Source organism: Hippoglossus stenolepis, chromosome 13 (genome assembly GCF_022539355.2).
Source record: "Hippoglossus stenolepis isolate QCI-W04-F060 chromosome 13, HSTE1.2, whole genome shotgun sequence".
In the NCBI taxonomy this organism is placed as follows: Eukaryota; Metazoa; Chordata; class Actinopteri; order Pleuronectiformes; family Pleuronectidae; genus Hippoglossus; species Hippoglossus stenolepis.
In genome coordinates, this window is record NC_061495.1 from 5,694,011 (window position 1) to 5,703,333 (window position 9,323).

Consider the following 9,323-nt stretch of genomic DNA (forward strand, 5'->3'; position numbering starts at 1 on the left):
TTAATGTACACCAAGACTTAACTTGTTTTTTAAAGTAAGAACTTCGCGAAGTCTGTTTCGAATTTTGGTCAATTTGAAACCATAAATGAGAGGATTCATGAGGGGAGGTATGACAAGAAATTCTATTGCAACAAAGTTTTTAAAGGGTTGAGGTAATTTTTTCAAACCAAATCGTATATTCATAAGATCAAAAAGTATGGTGAAAATAAAAGATCAAAGACAGTAAAATGTGCACACATGTTTGCATGAACTTTGCTTCTGTTTTCTATGGAATTTACACATGTTCTAATGAGATATATGTAGGAAATGCACCATAAACACACTATGAAATACATAAATGAGTATTGTAATATATGCAAATATGCTGTTAACCACATTTCAATTTGGAAACAAGCAAGTGCTACAATAATCCAATCTACACAGAAGAGTCTGGCACACGGCTGCATAACTTCAGTCTTGATGTTAGACAAATATTCGCACCTATAATGCAGAAAGGTGTAAACCAGAGAAACACACTAACTTTTTTATGAGTCTTGCTTTGACATGATAGTGACACTGCAGTGGTTTGATATATAGCCAACATATCTGCTGGCATGCCATGGTGCAAGAATGGAGAGATCACTGCAGGCAAATGAGTTCATTACTAAAGCCTGAACAAGACATCCAGAATAAGAGATGACATGAACAGGAGAGAGCAGATCCCACAGAAACTTGGGGAAGAAACCTGTTGTTCCATAAAGTCCATTCATGTAAAATGCACACAGCAGAATATACATTGGTTCATGGAGGTTTTTATCCAAGATGATGGTCATAATAAGAAAGTATATTACTAAAAGTACAAATGACACAATAACACAGTAAAGTGAGAGAGAAGAGAACAGACCTGTAGTTCATTGTTTCAATTTAAACCTGAAAGATAGAATATTGTTATCACAGAGACATTATCCATTATGAGTAGAAGCTTAAATGAGGAGTATATTTACATTCTGTCTGTTTTCTGTTCAGTGTTCCTTCATGAATAACACTCTCATCCCTCATCTCACTGTTAGTATCTTGACTAAAGACTGCAGTGCATAGGCTGGGGAATTAAACCAACCAATCAGTGGACTGGAAGAGCTTTCATCATTAAACAAGAATATGTTTACACACAACTGGGTACAAAATAAACAAGGTAATACCTGAAAGCACCTGGAGATTCACCCCCACGTTATTTTTTTAAATATTTGATAACCAACTCATACCTGAACCTTTGATGCCCAATATAAATTAAACCTTCCTGATATTGTCAATTTTGAACCCAACTCGAGACAGACGTTTATATTTTTTGCCATTTCTTCTTTAGAGACAATATTAAAATGTGCACAGTTGAAGGCAAGAATGGGAGTTTTCGCATTTATTACTAGTTGGAGTTAAATGACTAAGAACGAAAAGCTTACCAAAGAATTGCAGTGGATCAAGGTTGGGAGGACAAGAAAGCAGGAAATTATTTTTCCGATGAGCGAAATAGAGAATATATTTGAGTTGGAAATTCATGCAGAGCAGTGTATTGTAAATATAGTATCTGATTAATATGTTTGCCAATCTTCAGTCTTAAATCAACTCCAAACCACCAAGATTTATTCCATGATTGATGAGGGGCCAAAGTGTCAAGCTGCAGGGAAATAGTGTTGGTCTGTTCTGGGTTTTAAATACAATTTTAAATTGTACCTGGAAAGCCCCTTTATATGTGTTTGTTTTTATTCAGTAACATCTACGTTGACTTTATTTTATTTATATGATGAGAACAAACATTACTTGATATAATGTCCTGTTAGTAACAAAAGAGCAGAGATATCCCAGTTGCTGTACTTTCATATGCATCTTTATCCTTTGTCTACCCTCCTTTTCAGTGTCAGACAGATGTTAGCTTTAATAACAGAGATTATCGCCCCATAGTGTTGTTTGTAGCTTATTTTAAATGTGATGGTTGACGCATTTGATTTCCTGATCAACAATGTTTTACACATGTTCATGGTGACATTATTCTGGCTTTAACGGTTTGAAAACTATAAATAAAGCTTATTGATCTTCACACTGCGGCATGTATTCTTTCTTTCATACAGAATATGTATAATGTTATAGGAGGTATTAAAAGAGGCAGCATGTGCTTTATAAGAGATTTCTCAGATTATATTCCGATTATTAAGATCATTAAATGGAATTATATAAACAACACCATGGTTTTCCATATAGCAACAATCACAACAACTAGAGAATAGGACAGTGAACAGTGAATATAAGCTGCAATGAAATAATACATCTCTACTTTATCTGGCTTTCAAATGATCATTTAATTTAATCACCCTGTTTAAATCTCCAGGGAATAATCAATGGGGAGTAAAACTTAGCTTTTGTCTATAACTGATATTGTTACATCTTTATTATTACTGTGTTACTGTATATTGTGGGCCTGAATACTCTATTGTAATTGTCTGTATCGTGGTGAAGGCCAGGACATACTCAAGAATGCTGCTTTTTGCCACAATCAAAATGTCGCAGTGAAATGTTTACCAGGTACCTCTGTGTTAATGAAAAGGTTGAAACATTGACTACTTTCATCTTCCTTTAGCAAGTCTGTTTTTTCAATGATTCATTTTTTGTGCAAAGATATCTTAATGCCTCCTACAAAATGAACAGAACAGTTACCTTATAAATAAATTTACAGAAAAGTGTACATCATTTCTCAACAAAGAACTAGGAGTACATTTAAATACATATTTCTAAATGAATGGGAATCATGTCAATATACATACAGAAAATGATTACACAAAATGACTTAATAATAGTACTTAAATAAACAGGCAGGAGGATTCATCACCGTAAACCTTGAGCATAAAGAATTTTCTACACACATCAAAACCAATTTCAACTGAAAATGTGTGCTAGATATGCATCTAACTTCAAAATAAGCAGCTGGTTCAGCAGTGCATATTTAAAGATGTGGCAATACAAACATGGTTTTAAGTTTCTTAATGTACACCAAGACTTAACGTGTTTTTAAAGTAAAACTTACAAGTCTGTTCAATTTTGGTCAATTTGAAACCATAAATGAGAGGATTCATGAGTGGAGGCATGACAAGAAATTCCATTGCAACAAAGTTTTTAAAGGGCTGAGGTAATTTCTTTGAACCAAATCGATATTCATAAGATCAAAAAGTATGGTGAAAACAAAAGTGATCAAAGACAGTAAATGTGGCACACATGTTTGCATGAACTTTGCCCTGTTTTCTACAGAATTTACACATGTTCTAATGAGTTTTACGTAGGACCAAACTATAAATACCCCATGAGATACATACACGATTATTGTAATGTATGCAAATATGTTGTTAACCATAGTTTCAGCTGGGAAACAAGCAAGTGTAACAATAATCCAATTCACACAGAAGACTGCAATATACGGCTATATAACTTCAGTCTTGATGTTAGACAAATATTTATGGCCATGATGCAGAAAGGTGTAAACCAGGAGAAACACACTAACTTTATGATATTCTTTTTTGACATGATAGTGTGATACTGCAGTGGTCGACATATAGCCACATATCTGTCATATGCCATTACTGCAAGAAAAGAGAGGTCACTGCCTGCAAATGAGTACAGTACATGAACCTGAATAAGACATCCAGAATAAGAGATGACATGAACAGGAGAGAGCAGATCCCACAGAAACTTGGGAAAGAAACCTGTTGTTCCATAAAGTCCATTCATGCAAAATGCACACAGCAGAATATACATTGGTTCATGGAGGTTTTTATCCAAGATGATGGTCACAATAAGAGTTATATTTACCAGCAAATGACACCACACACAGCAAAGGGAGAGAGAAGAGAACAGACCTGTAGTTCCATTGTTTCACTTAAACCTGAAAGATAGAATATTGTTATCACAGAGACATTATCCATTATGAGTAGAAGCTTTTAAATGATATATAGTTATTTTGTCTGTTTTCTGTTCAGTTTTCCTTCATGAATAACATCCACTTTCATCCCCTCATCCTTCACCGTTAGTATCTTGACTAAAGACTGCAGTGCATGAGCTGGGGAATTAAACCAACCAATCAGTGGACTGGAAGAGCTTTCATCATTAAACAATAATGTGTTTACACACAACTGGATACAAAATAAATAAGGTAATACCTGAAAGCACCTGGAGATTCACCACCACTTTATTTTTTTTTATATTTGTCCACCAACTCATACCTGAACCTTTGATGCCCAGTATAAATTAAACCTTCCTGATATTGTCAATTTTGAACCCAACTTGAGACAGACATTTATATTTTTTGCCATTTCTTCTTTAGAGACAATATTAAATGTGCATGAAGCTGAAGGCAAGAATGGGAGTTATCGCATTTATTAGTAGTTGGAGTTAAATGACCAAGAACGAGTGCTTACCAAAGAATTGCAGGATCAAGGTGGGAGGATATGAAAGCAGGAAATTCTTTCCCGATGACCGAAATAGAGAGAATTTATTTGAGCTTGGAAATTATGCAGAGCAGTGTGTATTGTAAATATAGTATCTGATTAATATGTTTGCCAATCTACAGTTTTAAATCAACTCCAAAACCAAGACCAAGATTTATTCCATGTGATTTAACAGAGGGGCCAAATTGTCAAGCTGCAGGAAATAGTGTTGGTCTGTTCCTGAAGGTTTTAAATACCTGAAATTGTACCTGGAAAGCCCTTATAAATGTTGACTTTATTTTATTTATATGATGAGAACAAACAAAGTCAGCTTTGATATAATGTCCTGTTAGTAACAAAAGAGCAGAGATAACCCAGCTGCTGTAGTTTCATATGCATCTTTATCCTTTGTCTAATTCTCCTTTTTCAGTGTCAGACATAGTGTTGTTTATTTAAATGTGATGGTTGACGATTTGATTTCCTGATCAACAATGTTTCACACATGTTCATGGTGACATTATTCTGGCTCTAACGGCTTGAAAACTATAAATAAATTTTATTGATTCACTGTATATGTATTCTGTCCTCATATATAGACATGGTATAAGGTTATAGGAGGTATTCAAAGAGGCAGCATGTGCTTTATTCAACAGATTTCTCAGATTTCTCAGATTATTTTGATTATTTGATCATTAAATGGAATTATATAAAACATCACCATGGTTTTTTCTTCGCAACAATATAAGCTGTATTGAAATAACACATCTCACTTAAATGATTATTTAATTTAATCACCCTGTTTAAATCTCAGGAAATAATCAATGTGGGGAGTAAAAACTTTGCTTTTGTCTATAACTGATATTGTTACAGCTTTTATTGCCATTGTGTTACTGTATGATAGCCTGAATACTCTATTGTAATTGTCTGTATCATGGTGAAGGCCAGGACATACTCAAGAATGTTGCTTTTTGCCACAATCAAAATGTTTCCAGCAGAAATGTTTACCAGGTACCTCTGTGTTAAATGCAAAGGTTGAACATTGACTACTTTCTCATCTCTCCTTTAGCAAGTCTGTTTTCCTAATGATTTATTTTTTGTGCAAAGATATCTTAATACCCCCCCACAAAATGAACAGAACAGTTACCTTATAACAAATTTACTGAAAAGTGCACATCATTTCTCAACAAAGAACTATAGTGCATTTACATATATATTTAAATGAATGGGAATCATGAAAATACACATACAGAAAATGGTTATTCAAAATGTTCTAATGATAGTACTAAATAAAACAGGCAGAGGATTCATCACCGTAAACCTTGAGCATAAAGAATTTTCTACACACATCAAAACCAATTTCAACCTAAAATAAAAAGCATATGCAATTAATCTCTGCAATAACAGCTGGTTCAGCAGTGCATATTTAAAGTATGTGCAATACAAACAGGGTTTTAAGTTTCCTTAATGTACACCAAGACTTAACTTGTTTTTTAAAGTAAAAACTTGCGAAGTCTGTTCCGAATTTTGGTCAATTTGAAACCATAAATTAGAGGATTCATGAGTGGAGGTATGACAACAAATTCCATTGCAACAAAGTTTTTAAAGTTTTGAGGTAATTTCTTTGAACCAAATCGTATATTCATAACATCAAAAAGTATCGTGAAAAGAAAAGTGATCAAAGAGAATAAATGTGGCACACATGTTTGCATGAACTTTGCCCTGTTTTCTATAGAATTTACACATGTTCTAATGAGATATATGTAGGACCAAACTATAAATACCCCATGAGATATATACACGATTATTGTAATGTATGCAAATATGTTGTTAACCATAGTTTCAGCCGGGAAACAAGCAAGTGTAACAATAATCCAATTCACACAGAAGAGTCTGGCAATATACGGGCTGCATAACTTCAGTCTTGATGTTAGAAAAATATTTGTGCCTACAATGCAGAAAGGTGTAAACCAGGAGAAACACACTAACTTTATGATATTCTTTTTTGACATGATAGTGTGATACTGCAGGTCAAGATGCATAGCCATACATCTGTCATAAGCCATTGCAAGAAAAGAGAGGTCACTGCAGGCAATGAGTACAGTACTTGAAACTGAACAAGACATCCAGAATAAGAGATGACATGAACAGGAGAGAGCAGAGATCCCATACAGAAACTCTGGGAAGAAACCTGTTGTTCCATAAAGTCCATTCATGCAAAATGCACAGCAGAATATACATTGGTTCATGGAGGTTTTTATCCAAGATGATGGTCACAATAAGAGTTATATTTACCAGCAAAATGACACAATAACAAGCCAGCAAGGTGAGAGAGAGGAGAACAACAGACCAGTTCATTGTTTCACTTAAACCTGAAAGATAGAATATTGTTATCACAGAGACATTATCCATGATGAATAGAAGCTGTAAATTATATATAATTATTTTGTCTGTTTTCTGTTCAGTGTTCCTTCATGAAATAATCTCATCCCCTCATCTCACTGTTATTAGTATCTTGACTGAAGACTGCAGTGCATAGGCTGGGGAATTAAACCAACCAATCAGTGGACTGGAAGAGCTTTTCATCATTAAACAATAATGTGTTTACGCACAACTGAGGCGAAACAAACAAGGCATTACCCAGCACTCCTGGAGATTCACCCTCACGTTATTTTTTTAAAATATTTGTCCTCCAACTAAAACCTGAACCTTTGATGCCCAGTATAAATTAAACCTTCTTTATATTGTCAATTTTGAATTTTGAACCCAACTTGAGACGGACGTTTATTTTTTAGCCATTTCTTCTTTAGAGACAATATTATATGTGTATGAAGCTGAAGGCAGGAATGGGAGTTTTCAGATTTATTACTATTTGGGCTTGAGGCTTATACGAGCCCAGGTGACCAACTCCTCAAGGCCCTTCAGGATCCACCTTCTCCCTGGGACAGATTTTGTTGTCACAGTCAGGTCATCCATGAAGGCCCTAGTGGGGGGCTGTCGGACACCGGATTTGGTGAGGGGCTGTCTGCACTGAACCTCAGCCGACTTCACCAGCATGTTCATGGCGAGCGCGAAAAGGATCACTGAAATGGTACATCAAGTGATGATACCCTTCTCGAACTTGTGCCACTCTGAGGTTGTAGACCCAGCAGAGACTCTCAGACTGAAGCTGTTGTAGTAGTCAAGAATGAGGTCCCTGAGCTTGCCTGGTAGATGGTGCCGGTTTAGTCCCTCTTCGACCAGCTTGTGGGCTATGGATCAATAGGCGTTGACGAGGTCCAGCCACAACACCACCAGGTCCGCCTTGTTTTCTCGGGCTTCCCTGATCAGCTAGGTGACCACTCCTGTATGTTCCAGACACCCCGATACCTTCGGGATCCCTCCTTTCTGGACCGAGGTATCAATGTAGGAGTTCCTCAGGATGTAGTCTGTCAGGCGCCCGGCAACAATGCTGAAGAATATCTTCCCCTCAACACTGAGCAGCGAGATGGTTCTGAACTGATCGATGTTCTTCGAGTCTTCCTCCTTTGGAATCCACACCCTGTCTGTATGCCTCCACTGATGATGAGCTACCTTGCCTCTCCTCCAGATCACCTTCAGGATCCTCCAGAGCCTGAGGAGTAACCTTGGGTAGTTCTTGTATACCTTGTAAGGTTCCCCACTCGGTCCTGGGGCTGAGCTTGCTCTTGCCTTCTTGACCACCTCCTGGACCTCTTTCCAGCTGGGCTCCTTTCCGTCGAAGTCCATAATTGGTGCAGGTGGATTAATCAAGGACTTAAAGTGGCCCAGATCTTGCTCCCTGGATTCATCACTGAAGGTATCTCTGAGGTGGAGGTCGATCTCAGCCTTGGAGCAGGTGAGCTGGCCACTGCGCTTCTACCCGAGCAGCTGTTTTGTAAAACCAAATGGTTTTGCTAGAAAGGCAGTTCACTTCCTGGCCCTCTCCTTCCTCCCCCTTCTATGCCACTCGGCCCTCCTCAAGGTCGTAAGCTTCTTGCGGAGGATGCTGCTCAGCTCTGTGAGAGGTCCCTTCTCCTCCTCCCTTGCCTCCTTGAACCGCCGCCTCAAACTCTTCAGCTCCTGCCTGAGCTGGTGGATCTTACTCGCTCTGTTGTTCATGGCGTAGGGGAGTTTCGCTGCTCTCTTCTCCTCCAGCCCGAACCTCTCAGCTGCTAGGCTGACGATGATGGTGGTCATTGACTGGATGCATCGGTCTGCTTCAAACTTGGCCGTTGCTTCTGGGATGGAATCGGCACTTTGATCAAACTGGAGCCACTCCTTCTCCTTGTTAGCCTGGGTCCACTTGATCCGCCGATATTCTGTTACTCTGCGTGGATCTAGGGCTTGTGACACCTGGAGGCTCTGGGCACTGTGGGTTGACTCCAGACTTAGCTCCTCCTCTACCAGGGGTGATTCCTGAGCGCTGTGCCACTTGCACCGTCTGCACGCATTTCATCCTGGCCTGATGGATCTTCAGGTCATGCAGGTTCTTACACACCTCACCGCAAATGCATTCTGTACTCGTCGTTGTATTTCCATTGCCATATGTCAGTGTCCTTTGGTCCATCCGAATGGGATGCTCACTCCCTCGGGCATCCTTGGGGGTATTTTTCCGTAGTTTGATCTGTAGCTTGCTGTGGGTTCTTCCTCTCAGAAGATGCAGGTAGGGATGCTAACCCTAAATGCCCCATGGCCATCTCTCCTGGCTGTTCACTGTCTCTCCAGCTGTCACCACTCTGTTATTGGTCGTCACTGGTTGTTCCAGACAAAAGCTTGTGAAATACATCACCTTGTGATACACCTGGACACATCGTCAGTGATGTTACCTGAGGTCATTGGGTGTTTCGGGTCTTTCAACAATCAGACACCCTCACTCAGGCG

The 9,323-nt window shown here is 38.3% G+C and overlaps 4 pseudogenes; all 4 read right to left on the reverse strand.

Annotated features, from left to right (window-relative positions):
- On the reverse strand, positions 1–949 carry LOC118120106 (annotated as a pseudogene).
- A 2,059-nt stretch (positions 950–3,008) lies between these two features.
- Positions 3,009–4,239, reverse strand: LOC124854619 (annotated as a pseudogene).
- A 1,696-nt stretch (positions 4,240–5,935) lies between these two features.
- On the reverse strand, positions 5,936–6,800 carry LOC124854620 (annotated as a pseudogene).
- Positions 6,801–7,310: 510 nt separating this feature from the next.
- LOC118120111 lies at positions 7,311–8,949 on the reverse strand (annotated as a pseudogene).
- Between the last annotated feature and the right edge of the window lie 374 nt (positions 8,950–9,323).